At 37.5% G+C, this 12871-nt stretch overlaps 1 protein-coding gene across 4 annotated transcripts in view; it reads left to right on the top strand.

Annotated features, from left to right (window-relative positions):
• The first annotated feature begins 9447 nt into the window (after positions 1 to 9447).
• LOC117301655 (short transient receptor potential channel 5-like) overlaps positions 9448 to 12871 on the top strand; it is a 33546-nt gene continuing 30122 nt past the window's right edge. For 3 of the 4 annotated variants that reach the window (XM_033785679.1, XM_033785680.1, XM_033785677.1), the window contains exon 1: positions 9448 to 9561. The gene's annotated coding sequence lies outside the window, so the exon portion shown is untranslated. Of the gene's footprint in view, positions 9562 to 12034; positions 12530 to 12871 lie in introns of those variants that run through there. The other variant, XM_033785678.1, reaches the window with a different exon arrangement.

Raw genomic sequence — 12871 nt, 5'->3', positions numbered from 1 at the left:
TAATAATGAAAGAAAGAAAAACATCCTTGTGACATGAAGTTGGGTGCTTTCAGATGCTTGATTTCGAGACCTCAAATTCTAAATCTGAGGTCTCGAAATCAAATTCGTTGAAAATTACATCTTGCTCGAAAATTACATTACTTCAGAGGGAGCCGTTTCTCACAATGTTTAATACTATCAACCTCTCATCATTTCTTGTTACCAAGAAGGTTTATGCTTATAAATATTTTGAGTAGTTACCAATAGTGTCCAGTGCCTTTAATGACGCTCAAAACTGTTATCACTAACTTTCATCTTGTCTGTTGTGTATCTTTAACTGTATAGTGGCACATTACCCATAGACGACCGTGTTGGGGGTAGTACATTTCTAAGTTCAAAAAGTGGTTAACAAAACTTTAAACAAAGTGAAATGTAAGTTACGTACATTTAAAACAAATGTTTAAGGGTGAGGAAAACAGATCAAACAAAGAACTAAGAATTGTCATAACTGCGAACTAATCAACAAATCACTATGGGGACACTAACAACTCCCATGACTGTTTCTTTCACACTGGTCATGTCCATGTATGTCGTGTTGTCATTAGAGGCACTGGACTCCTTTGGTAATTGTCAAAGACCAGTACTTTCACCTAAGGTGTATCTCGACATTTATGCATAAAATAACAAACCTGTTTAAAAGTTTGAACTCAACTAATGGTCGTCGAAGTTGCGAGAGAACAATGGCAGAAAAACACCTTTGTCGCATAAGTTGTGTCTTTCAGATGCCTTGAATTCGAGACCTCAGCTGAGGTCTCGATATCAATTCGAATGCTTTAGTGAGAAATTACTTCTTTCTCAAAAACTATACATTACTTCAGAGGGAACCCTTTCTCACATGTTTTATACTACCAACCTCTCCCCATTACTTGTTATCATGTACGTTTTTATGCTGACAATTATTTTTAGAATAATAACCAACAGTGTCCAGTGCCTTTAAGCCTTCAAAAACGACTCTCCCGTTGTTGAAACGGAGGGCAAACAATTTTGTTGTTAGTGCAAAAACCAATCTATAGCGATAATTTACGATACGCTCGTAAATTTTACGGATGTGTCGGCACCTACGCAAATGGACAAGTTATTGGAACTGTTTCACGGTGATGGCACGGTAACTCATTATACTGTTTTAAACGAGACATTGTCATGTTAAATGCACTTGACACTACTGGTAATCACTCAAATTAATTACAGCACTAAAGGCCCGGTCCCACTGCAGTGATAACGAGAACGATAGCGCAAAGAGAACGCATTCTATTGGTTGAATTGCTCCACGCAGAACTTACGCAGAATATAAACGTCCACGCTTATTCAACCAATCAACGGCGTGTATTGATAACGTTTTCGTTCTCGTTATTATTATTATCGGGGCCTGTGTGACCGGGTCTTAAAACGTGTCCCTGCGCTTTACATTTTCCCGTATACTTAGTACACTAAATTCCTTGTGGGGCACAACTGTCTTTAGAACAAAGACCTTTTGTTTTGTCCTTGTTCTCCATAGGGTACAGAAAATGAGCAAACTAGAATGATTGCAAAATAATGACGTCTTCGGCCGCTATATTTGAGGATAAACAATGGAGAAGTGCACCCTTGAACGCACTGCGCACAACCCTTAACCAATGATAGCCTAATTGCTTGCTTGCACGTTTCATCAAAATGGTGGTCAATGACGTCATGTGCTGACCATCTATAACTTTATCGTATTTGTGTTCATTGTAACATTGCGTCACACTCACTGCATTTTTGTTCTCTCATATATTTTATCAAGCTTAAATTTCCCTGGCATATCGTCTAGTGTGTATCCATTCGTTTTCCTCAATGTGCTTTTCCAAAACATGCAACTAACTTTACATTACCAATTCTGATATTTATTATGAAATCGATCTCTAACCCTTTTCCGTAGCGTCGTTTATTATTTCAACTTTTTGAATATGCTAGTTCAAGACACTGATGGACACTATTGGTACTGTTAAACTAAAAATACTTGCTAGCATAAACACTTACTTGGTAACGAGCAATGGAGAGCTGTTGATGGTATAAAACATTAAATAAATGGCTCCCTCTGAAGTAACGGCTCCCTCTGAAGTAACGTATGATTTTTAGAAAGGGATTATATTTCTCACTCAAAATATTACAAATATTTTGTATTGAACATCTGAAAGCCCACAAATTCGTACAAGTAATTTATTTGTCAATGTTCACTTGCAACTTAGATGACAAATTGATTTCAATGTTCGTAGAGTGGTATGTTATGCATGTGTTGGGATACACTAAGTGAGAATATTGGTCTTTGGAAATATTACCCAAAGTGTCCAGGGGTGGATTTCACAAAGAGTTAGGACTGGTCTTAACTCGAGTTAGGACCAATTACTCGTCCTAACTTTTAGGACTATCCATGCAATTTGTATATCTTTTGGGACTAGTCCTAACTCTTTGTGAAATCGACCCCTGGGGTGGATTTCACAAAGAGTTAGGACTAGTCTTATCTCGAGTTAGGACCAGTTACTCGTCTTAACTTAGGACTATCCATGCAATTTGTATATCTTTTAGGACTAGTCCTAAGTTAGGACTAGTCCTAGCTCTTTGTGAAATCGACCCAGTGCCTTTCAACTAAGTATCTTGATATTGTTGTAACGAATACACTATAATGTAATAATTTTTATTTATGGGTTTGAATTTCTTGCTAACGTACGATGAACATAGTAATGTATATCTCTTCACCAACGTAGACTCTTAAAACAAAATACTAAAACGAAATTATTTATTTTTGATACTAGTAATGGATGACGTCATTTTGACAGCAGTCAAAGCGTTTGAAGACGGAGGAAAACATTGTTACTAATAATTGTTTTAACTAAGATGGACACATTAATATAAAAGTTCATTTATTTATATGGAAGTAAAAAATGTACACAGTATTCGTTGCTTTAGCCAAGTTGCAATATTGGAATATCTTTAATTACCACCACCTCCCCTTCCCGATTTATAGGGCACATTTTCTTAAAATAAAAATGTAGTTCACATGTCGACTTGTTAATTATTTGGTAAATGTTGAATTTAGGGCAACCCTCAAGGAGTAGTATGACAATTCTGTGGACATTGAAAACGAGTTATACTATTATGTTAATAAGTGCAGACGGTTTAATTGAACTTAACAAAGTGATGTTTCGTCTTTGGAAACAAGTGCTGCCAGTTTTTACTAAATGGTGTTACATTTTCTCTCGTTCCTCCTTATATGACGTCATATGCATAAGGTATATTGACAACAGAAATCTCACTTGGCGAAGCATTAAATAAAGGGACTGTGTAATAATTAATTTGTTACCGATTGCGATTTTGTTGTTGTTTTGTTTGTTGTCGGCTTGATTTTGTTGTTATTTACTCAGCTATATTGAGATGTATTTCTTTTCATAGAAGGTATAGACTGTTTTTTTTATGTAAAGTTCTTATCCATAAACTCCGGTGAGATGTGGAGCAACGAATCATTCCAACTGCTTTATTCCACATATTGCATCTTTTTGGAAATACTTGCCTGGTGCATGTTTTCCTCTGTCCTACAATCTAGACTGTTTTAAAGGCAGTGGACACTATTGGTAATTGTCAAAGACTAGCCTTCACAGTTGGTGTATCTCAACATAAGCCTAAAATAACAAACCCGTGAAAATTTGACGTTAATCGGTCATCGAACTTGCGAGATAATAATGAAAGAAAAAAACACCCCTTGTCACACGAAGTTCTGTGCGTTTAGATAGTTGATTTCGTGAGGTCTCGAAATCAAAATCGTGGAAAAATACTTCTTTCTCGAAAACTATGGCACTTCAGAGGGAGCCGTTTCTCACAATGTTTTATACCATCAACCTCTCCCCATTACTTGTCACCAAGTAAGGTTTCATGCCAATCATTATTTTGAGTAATTACCAATAGTGTCCACTGCCTTTAAGAGGAATATCAATTCCTACCTTCAGCTCTCATAAAAAGCTAGTTTCATCGTTAATATTATCCCTGGTGTACCAAGAGTAGCTTTAAGTCTTGTTTGGGGCCAGCTTGCACTACGCACAGACATTTCTGCTACCTGATCCCGCTCAAGACATTTGCTGAGCTGCTAAGAAGCTTCTTTTTTTTAATGGGTCCTTGATTTAAAAAAACATCAGAGCTTAATATCAGTTATAGTTTTTAACCATAAACACCGATGTGTGTTAGCACTGTATATACTCCTGAGTTCACCTGAGTACACTCCTGAGTGAGCTCTATGAACACAAAATCACTGGCTTTACTCGGGTGGGATTCGAACCCACGACTTTTGCCGCTATAGAACAGTGTCTTACCAAATAAAGAGCATAGTAAATGAAAATAAAAGTCTAGGCCTAGTTCTTTTCCATGCATAATGGTGGTTTGGTTTTGACAGTGATCGGTCAACATGATAAAACTTGGCCCTGCATTAATTTAGCAGTAGGGTATAGGCATCTATACCAGCAACTATACGCTTTATAGCACCAGGTATGAACTATAATTTATTCAAACTTTAATCGCCTGCTTCGGAGTTCATTATAGAAATAACTTAGTATACATAATTATAATACAGACGATAAGCCTAAACTTCCGGCAGGCATGATTTGAACATGCAGCTCAATTGAAGAAAACATAGAGATTGCATGCACTGTCAAATTCTTATCAACTTTTGATATGACGAAAGGGGGGGGGCACATCTCAAACTTGTCCAGCTTTTACTTGTTTAACTCTCGGATTTGTGTGATGACACACAATATCAATTTCCCCATACGACCAGTGCAGTATCTTGCCTCCCAGAAAAGCAAAAGAATGATTGTACAAGGTCACACTATTGAAAGTAAAGGTCACTTGGTCTATAAACGAGGGGATTGTTCTAATCGATTGCAACATTGTTAATGTTTGAACTGGCGGGTCAAAAGCGCTTGACACGTTTGGTAATAGACCTTATCATGCTCCCTCCATCTTGGTCATGTTCCTTTTGTATAAAATAACAATAATGAATGCTCATAATCATTTTGCAAACAGGAACCAGACTATTATTTTCTTCCTGCCTCGATTTGGTTTACATTGATATCAATGGGGGAAAATCAAGATGGCGGCACCATGATAAAGGTATAATAAGACCAGACGTATTCTCACTTGGTTTATCCAAACATTATGCATAATTATAACAACAAATCTGTGAAAATGTTGACTCAATTGTAAACGAAGTTGTAAGAGAATAACGAAAGAAGAAAAATCATTGTTGCACATACTTTGTGTGGTTTTAGATGCAAAAGGCTTCGGGCCCGAACCAATAGCGCCCTCTTTTGTTCAGTAATACGATTCACCTGGTACAGTCACCTTTAACCTTTAGCCGAAAAATATCAAGAAGGAAATAACTAGTTGCCGAAACAGCAAATAATATGAATTGCATTTCATGCCAAAACATGCATCGCTGAGTTTCGCACAGCACAACACGAGTTGTGATGACAGACTAATAAAGGAAAAACCGACCACCGAAAGTAAACAGAGTACAGAAAGGCAGCCGAAACTTGACTCATTTTAAACAAAGATAACATGGCTTATCTATGTATTTTATTTATTAATTTATTTTGTTTTATTATTTATAATCATTTAATATTAATACGTCATTGCCTGATACGGACGTCCATCATCGATCATCCCCCTTAAAAGACAATGTACACGTTTGGTAAATGTCAAAGAGCAGTCTTCTCACTTGGTGTATCCTATCACAATTATAAGCATAAAATAACAAGCCTGTGAAAATTGAGCTCCGTGGTCATCAAAGTTGCGAAAAAAAATTATGAAAGAAAAAATAGTCTTGTTGGACGTTTTTTGTGTGCTTTCAGAAAGGAATAAAAGACTTCTAGCTAGAAGTCTTGTAATGTTTTAGTGCTCTTTCTCATGTGTTACTTCAGAGGGGGCCGTTTCTCACAATGTTTTATACTATTAAAATAACAGCTCTCCAATGCTCATTACCAAGTCAGTTTTTAAGTTAGGTTGTTTTGAGTAATAACTAACGTGTACCTTTCCCCCTTTAAGTCAAAGTATGCATCAGTTAGGTGTTTTTTAACCGTTCGGTTGCTTTAAACCTTGATACACAATAAAAGTGGAATGTGGAAACTTTTATTTCAAAAGGTGGTTACCTTTTTGAGATAATATTGCCGAAAATCTGAAGCGGAAATGTCCACGCCCAGTACAGTCCCTTAAAGTAACTCTTCTAAGATTCAAGATTTTTTGGGGAAAACGTGTTTTTTTTTTCTTCTCAAACTTGCTTAATACTACCAGACGCTGCTGTGTGTTATTTTAAAAGCACTCGACACCTTTAGCAAGTGTCGTAGACCAGTATTCTCACTTGGTGTGTCTCAACATATATCATAGTCCTACATCTCTGAAAATTTGAAATCCATTAGTCATCGTAGTTGCAAAAGAATAATGAGAGAAAGATGCCGAAGAAAAAAAACTTCAGGCCTTCAGGTCTTTTATAAGATTGAGGAGTTGCCTCTTTCTCAAAAACTACGTTACTTCAGAGTGAGCCGTTTATAACAATGTTTTTAACTATCAACAGTTCTCCGTTGCTCGTTTTAACCATTTTTTTATGCTAACAATTAATTTGAATAATAACCAATAGTATCCAGTGCCTTTAAGAGTTACAACCTAGAAATGTATCTTCTGTAAGCCTCCGTTTGGTGTCATAGTCACTATAGGCTTCCCTGTGTACGATCTCCAGATGTTTTGATCCAATGCCAAGTCGCACCAGGTGATAAGGGAGGACATCCTCTTTAAAAACTTCCCTATAACACAGGTCGAGATGTCCTGAGGCCGATTTCACAAAGCACTAAGATTCATCTTCTTAAGATGTGTTGTCAGTGTTACCATAGTAATTTGTATTGTGACGTCAGAGTTTACTTAGCAAGTGAATCCCAGTTAAGATAATTGAATCTTATCTCTTTGTGAAATCGAGCCGGTGCTTCGCCTCGCGCCCTCGGCAAGTTTACGGAAAAGGGCTTTTACCTGATTTTTCAAAAGTCACTGGGTGGGTGTGTCGAGTCCGTCGCAGCTGGCGCTACATCCCCACTGTCTAGTCTCGATAGCACAATATTTATAGTGAATCCCAGTTAAGATAATTGAATCTTATCTCTTTGTGAAATCGAGCCGGTGCTTCGCCTCGCGCCCTCGGCAAGTTTACGGAAAAGGGCTTTTACCTGATTTTTCAAAAGTCACTGGGTGGGTGTGTCGAGTCCGTCGCAGCTGGCGCTACATCCCCACTGTCTAGTCTCGATAACACAATATTTATACAGGAACCGTTAATCAGCTTAGAGGCTGTTTTTACATGAAGGTCCTTTTTACCCTAGAAACTACTATTGGTAATTTCTCAAAATAATTGTTAGCTTAAAAACTGACTTGGCATACGAGCAATGGAGAGCAGTATAAACATTGAAATAACGTAAGGTTGTTTTGAAAAGATGTAATTTCTCACTCAAAATTAAAAGGCTTCAGGCCTGAAGCGTTCTATATGAATTATGAAAGCAACACATTTTGTGCAATAAAAAAGTTTTTTTTTTTATTGTCTTGCAACTTTGACGACAAATTGTTATTGAAGTAAAAATGTTCACATAATATTTGTTATTAGGCAAGTTGGGTTACACCAACTGAGAATACTGGTCTTCGATATTACCAAAGGTCTTTAAAGGCAGTGGACACTGTTGGTAATTACTCAAAATAATTATGAGCGTAAAACTTACTTGGTGACTAGTAATGGGGAAAGGTTGATATTATAAAACATTGTGAGAAAGGGCTCTCTCTCTGAAGTGACGTAGGTTTCGAGAAAGAAGTATTGTCCACAAATTTGATTTCGAGACCTCAGATTTTAAATTTTTAGGTCTCGAAATCAAGCATCTAAAAGCACACAACTTGGTGTGACACAGGGTGTTTTTTTTTGCATAGATCTCGCAACTTCGACGACTGATTGGGCTCAAATTTTCACAGGTTTGTTATTTTATGCATATGATGAGATACACCAAGTGAGAAGACTGGTCTTTGACAATTACCAATAGTGTCAGTGTCTTAAAGATGGAACATGCTTTGTTTTTGAAAGGGCAAGGGCACAAATGCATAATCTCTTTGGTAAAGGGCACCGTATGAGAAAGTTTCTATCGGAGCATTCCGAGGGCACCAGGGCAATGACCAGGGGGCATGGAGGCAATTGCCTTCGTTGCCTCTTTAGAGTATCATGCCAGAACCAATATTTGCTCAAATAGACATGAAAAACCTGTAACAAACCAAGAGTGTCAGCTTATATTTTATTATGAAGGAAGTCGTACCCGCAACAGCAAGCATTGACCTAAAAATGAACCACAATAAATAGTGACATAGTTTTCGAGAAAGAAGTAATTTTCCGCGAGTTTGATTTAGAGACCTCAGATTTAAAATTTGAGGTTTCGAAATCAACCATCTGAAAGCACACAACTTCGCGTGACAAGGGTGTTTTTTCTTTTATTTCATAGTTATCTCGCAACTCAGACGACCAATCAAGCTCAAATTTTCACAGGTTTGTTATTTTATGCGTATGTTGAGATACACCAAGTGAGAAGACTGGTCTTTGACAATTACCAAAAGTATCCAGTGTCTTTAAACAAAGTATCCTAGTAGTGGTTGCATAATGATCCTGTTCTTGCTTATTAACTTGTGTTAGGTCTTCTCTATAAGGTTGGTTGTCGCATGAACAGGTGTGTATCGTAGATTCACTCACGACTCTTAAAAACAATTAATAAAAAAATAAAAAAGTCTAACCTTCGTCTCTCACAATTTACCCATTCATCAGCCTTCACGAGAAGCTACACTGGCTTCCAGGCTAGGCGTTTCACATCAAATCATGCCCGTCCTTCACCCCCCCCCCCCCCCCTATTTTAAAGAGAACACTATTAATTTGCCAAAGACCAGTCTTCTCACTTAGTGTACCTCAACAGAGCCTATGCCTAAAATGACAAACATGTGAACATTTGAGCTCAATTGGTCATCGAAGTTGCGAGATAATTATGAAAGAAAAAACACCTTTGTCACACAAAATTGTGTGACTTCACATGCTTGATTTCGAGACCTCAAAATCTAATTCTGAGGTCTCAAAATCAAAACAATTCGTGGAAAATTACCTCTTTCTCGAAAACTACGCTACTTCAGAGGGAGCCGTTTCTCACAATGTTTTATACCATCAACAGCTCACATTACTCGTTACCAAGTAAGCTTCTATGCTAACGATGATTGTGAGTAATTGCCAATAGTGTCCATGCCTTTAAAGACTTGGCAGTGGGGAGAGTTTGTACGCATGGCTACGAGCAAGAGACACACCAAACCGATACTACGGAGTTACGAGTCTGCAGTGAGACAGCGCCTATCGTCAGACCAACATATAACGGTACCCACACACACCGCCAATTGCGTGGATGATGTGATGAAGATTTCGATATCACAAGCCTAGACAGACATAAGGAGGCTTCTGTTATAAGACCACAAAAGGTAAGCGAAATTATACCTGATTACACACTTTAAATAAAATTATTGTAAAAGAAATGCAATACGAATGTTTCAAAGCTATGTTTGATACATGCTTGGTAAAATCGGCTCTGAAGAACTTGTGCTGCGTTTTAACAGCGACTTACTCCGTTTGTGTGTGTGTTTTTATGTGAGATTTAATTTTCGTAGCAGTTCCAATACAAATTGTACCAAAAGCTCTAAGATTAACAAAACAAGGAGTAATTGAAAAATATCATTATAAAAGGTATAAATAATAGCCTGATGAGAGAAGCAATAATAAATGCACTGCAATAAAATACCGACCTTAGCGAAGCACGCTATAAGCAAAACTCACTTTTCTATTGAGTTACAATACCAGACATCAGAAACTTAACGTACCCTCACAAAATGGCAATTAAATGTATGTTTAATTATTATTAAATAATGTCTGCTTGAAGCTAATACTAGTATTTCTAAATCAGTTTTTATTGAAAGTGTCTACATGGCCTATTCAATGTTTCTTTAAAGGCAGTGGACACTGTTGGTAAATACTCAAAATAATTGTTAGCATAAAACCTTCTTGGTATTGAGCAATGGAGAGCTGTTGATAGTATAAACCATTGTGAGAAACGGCTCCCTCTGAAATAGCTTAGTTTTCGAGAAAGAAGTAATTTTCCCACGAATTTAATTTCGAGACATCAGATTTAGAATTTGAGGTCTCGAAATCAAGCATCTGAAAGCACGCAACCTCGTGTGACAAGGGTACTTTTTCTTTCATTATTATCTCGAAAGTTCGACAACCAATATTGAGCTAAAAATGTTCACATGTTTGTTTTTTTATGCTAATTTTGAGATACACCAAGTGAGAAGACTGGTCTTTGACAATTACCAATAGTGTCCAGTGTCTTTAAAAATGTTGTTGTGTATAGACGTATTACGGAGCTCTGGGAAGTGCCATCCGACATGTTGAGATCCTGACAAAAAAATATATCCAGATGACGACATCCTATAAACGCAAAGAAGTCGACAAACCGAGAAAATTATGTGGGGATGTCGACATCCTAAAATTAGGATGTCGTCTTCTGTGATAATTAATTTGATCTCGGGATGTCGACATTCTAAAATTATGGTGTCGTCTTCTATGATAATTTATCTCGGGATGTCGACATTCCAATACTAGAAAAAATGGGCCCATACCATTGCTATCCATTAAGACGTTTTGTAGTCACTTTTGTCGGGAGCGAGGGACTAGCAAAACACACACAAAGTCCCAAAGCTGGGACATCATTTTATGCATGAGACAAATCTATGTATGGATATTCTTTTGAATATTTTGATTGTTCGTAGATTCATGGTTCGTTGGATATAAGTGGGTGGTTTTGGGGACAACATACCTTTATCCTTTTGATCATCATGAGCGCATGGAAACAGAATAACTGTAACTTCAAGGGCTGATGGTTGCACTTTTAGTATTGAACTTGTGGTTTTCTTGTGTGCTGTCTGTTACTCAGATTTGTTGTTAAAAATAACGTTATTTGTTTTAAAACTTATGGTTCGATGGACATAATGGCGAAAACAAACTTTTATCCTTTGGAACCGAATCATGTTATCCAGTTCGTCTCACGTACTTGTAGTAGTAGGGTCAAAACGTGAGGCCACATAACGATATTATTTTAGCACGTACGCACGTAGGCCTACATCATGTAGTTTATAGCTATGAGCAGTTTGCTTATCAGCCATTCTATAACCTTTTGAAATAAAATGAGTAAATTAATAAGTTTATTTTTTACATAAAACGAAATTGAAGAGGATGTCCGAATTGACTTATACAATTCGAGTTGGACACGAGATTGGGCCCATTTTCATGGTTCTCTTACCGTAAGCACAAAATCGGCGCTTACGGAAGCAGGGAATTCTATGCTTACGGCAAGCGTATTTCACGGGATAGCTTAGAATTATGATTCAGTGAAGGTAAATAAGTAAAAAAGATGTAGGATAGGCCTAATTAAAACCTGCACGAAACAATTATAGGTCTGATGATTGGAATGATTAAGTGTTGCATCAAAATATGATGGTCAAATAATATCTTATGGGGTATACAAATTATTATGTTGGATATTTTTAGGAGTAATTGTCTGGTCTTTAGCCGCACAGTATCAATCAAAGCTCATGACCAAATTGTTATTATTGTATTAAATTATTGTAATCGATCTGACTGATCAACTTTACCCCAACCAATCAATAACATAGAGCTGCTTGTAAACACAAAAAGTAGGTATAGCTATAAGCATAACAAAGTTATAATACCAGAACAGGGATACCTGTTATTATCTGCTAAGCAGCAGCTAGCTCTCAATGCACTCTCCAACAATCAGTCAATAGAGGGCGGTATTTACAATCCATCATGGCAGATTTGCAGACGAACATGAACCAACTTTTAAGTGTCCTCTTTCTTCATTCTGCACTCTTCCTTCATTCTGCACTCTTCCTATTACATGTTGTGGAAGCGGTAAAGTATTCGAATTGACATTTAATATAGTACAGAGAGAATACTGAGGTGCTTTTGGGGTGGACACTTCATCAGGAAACTGAGATGCGGGAGCTTTTGGGGCTGATTGAAAAAGAGCGAGCGAGGCCGAGGGGGTTGGACTGTCACAGCGTACAAATCCAGGAGAGTCTTTGAACCAAGACTACAGTGTGCCATGCTGTGTGTATGTGTTTGTTGACATGAATGTTTTCTGTCACTGGACACCACCTACTACTAGACCACTGTTACTGTGACCATGGAGGTAGAAATGAGTGTCACTGTGTCAGCTGATCAGTGTCACGACAAAGCCCATGGACATGATGGGGTGACCTGAAACCTAGGACTCTAGGGTAGGAGTAGAAGTTGACGCACAAGCCCACAAGCTCAGCCTCCCCCCTCAGAGCTGCGCTATAGTGCTACAGAGCTCCAGCTTGCAGCAGTGTAGTAAGTTAATCAATAGTGAACAGAACAGTTTGGTGTTTTTCATCAGTTGTACTTGTAAAGTTGTAGTTGTTTGTTGCAAAACATACTCTCCTCAGCTCAGTAAAGACCCAAAACTTCTTTCTAAGATTTAAACACATGATGAAGTGCAAGTTTCTTGTTAAAAAAATAAATCATTTTATTAGTTTTTGATTGTAAACAATTTTCCTGTAGTGTTATACTATCACTATCAGAAACCCATGACACCATGTATAGCACTGTCAGTGTCATTTTTGTTCCGCACTTTTTCATTGAACTTCTTTAAAGGAACGCGTTGCCTTGGATCGGTCGAGTTGGTCTTTGAAA

This window comes from Asterias rubens, chromosome 17 (genome assembly GCF_902459465.1).
Source record: "Asterias rubens chromosome 17, eAstRub1.3, whole genome shotgun sequence".
In the NCBI taxonomy this organism is placed as follows: domain Eukaryota; kingdom Metazoa; phylum Echinodermata; class Asteroidea; order Forcipulatida; family Asteriidae; genus Asterias; species Asterias rubens.
This window is presented reverse-complemented; position numbering and strand designations above follow the sequence as displayed.